Below are 2078 nucleotides of genomic sequence, written 5' to 3'. Positions count from 1 at the left end.
ATTAGTTGTTAGGAACTATAATTAACGAATAATTTCTAATCGATTCCTCATTTATTTATTATTCGATTAATCGTATACTCCCTTTACAAACATATCATACAGGTAGGGCATTAAATAGCTCAATAATAATAAAAAGAAAATGTATCATACACAAACTTCCAATGTATTTAAGTTCATTTTAAACGGTTTTTTGTTTCAAAAGTCATTCATATATAGTACTACCTCTCCTTTATTAACTTTCCTTCCTTAGTGTTTTTCTTTAGTTCATTTTTTTGTCTTTTTTGTGAAAATCATAAACTTGCTGACTGCGTTTTGGTAATATAATAAACTAAGAAAGTACAATATATGTACATACCTATAATATACATATATATGTACATACATGTCATTTTATAATTGTGTTCATACTAAGATGGTCATTGGACATTGCTGGAGGATAATTTTAAAAGTAACCATTATCATTACTAATAGCAGGTTTCAAGGGACTTCCTACCTTGTGTTAGGCAATTTTTCATTTTTTTAAGAAAATACCTATATACTTACGTATATAACAATTTTTAGATACTTTTATTACTAATTACTTTAACTGTACAGAGTTAATTAATACTACAATACCTTAAATTTGCTAAAAACTGTTTCTTTTATTATCATTTTCTTTTTCTTTTATTATCATTTATCCATATAATATTTTTTAAAAATCTTTTCGTGCTACCTTTATAACAAATATTCATTGTTTGTAATTAGAAAAAAACAAAGAAGTTGTTAAAAACGCGGTATGTCTAAAATTCTTTGTAAACATATGTATGTATGTACAAAGTACATATGTATATATCCTTGTGCTTGTGTGGAACTATGTGAAAAACCTTGGCCGTCAAAATGGACAATATGTGATTTCATTCCATGTAGTTTTAAATCTGTTTTCTATAAATTCTCTAGTTTTAAAATTTCAGTATATTTTGTATTTAAAAAACAAGTAGTATAAAATAACTTTTTATGAAAATTTTCTTATATAGGTGATGTAGTTATTTCACACATTACTGAATAATGAGTGGTTGTTAACTTTAAGTTATTAGTTGGTGATTCTAACCCGAGTCGATATAAGAATTAAAAAAAATAGATTCGGGTAATTGTATAAAACCATTTCAACAATAAGCACATGTGTATTTACTTATTTTTTGGGCATAAGTGCTTATTCATCCAAAAAGTAAGTATATTACTTTCCGGGTAAGTAAATATGATATTGCTTGGTCTGTGTGATTAAAGATATCTGTAAGATTCGATTTTTTAACTATTTTATCAGTTCATAATAAGACAGATATAAGCAAAAAATGAGGTAACTTTAGTGCCAAAGATAAAATAATAAAACATTAAAATTCCTGGGAAAATGAAAATAAATTCCTTAAATTATTTACACTATTTTGTTCTTCAAATGGTACTTTTTGCTTTACCTGCAATATTGAATCTAGAAATGTATAATCGAATTTTATTAATTTTTTGTTCTTTTTCGTTCTGCAATTGTTAGTGTTTGCATTATTTTTGATATTAAATCTAAAAAGCATTTTCATGAAATAAAAATATATAAAAGGGAACTTTCTGGAAGTTTGTATTACCGAGTCGTTTAAATTAATTACATAAAACTATTTAAATATTATAATAATATTAATATAAAACATGTTACTAAATCGTTTTCATGCTTTTAGCTTAAAATAAGGCATTAATATAAAATTATTTTCAATTTGAAATCAAACTTCCCTTTTTAACGGGATATTGCTATAATTTACAAGCTTCCATGTTACCGGAAACAATAATGCATTTCCTTTTATTATTACATCAACTGCGAATGGTAACTAACTATTAAATTTTAATTTCATACAAAATTATTTGATTGGCATTATAAACCAAAACAATATAGTTTAATTAAAAAAAACAGGAATTTTTTTTACAACAATTAAATTTGTTTTCCATAATTACATTGATTGCTCGCTTTATTAGCAAAATACAACCCTGATACACACACATGTTGATGAGAAAAAGAAGTAAATAATAAAAACATAAACAAAAACAAACAGAGTTGTGTT

The sequence above is a fragment of the Lucilia cuprina genome, chromosome 4, assembly GCF_022045245.1.
Source record: "Lucilia cuprina isolate Lc7/37 chromosome 4, ASM2204524v1, whole genome shotgun sequence".
Taxonomy (NCBI): Eukaryota; Metazoa; Arthropoda; class Insecta; order Diptera; family Calliphoridae; genus Lucilia; species Lucilia cuprina.
Note: the sequence above shows the minus strand (reverse complement) of the source record.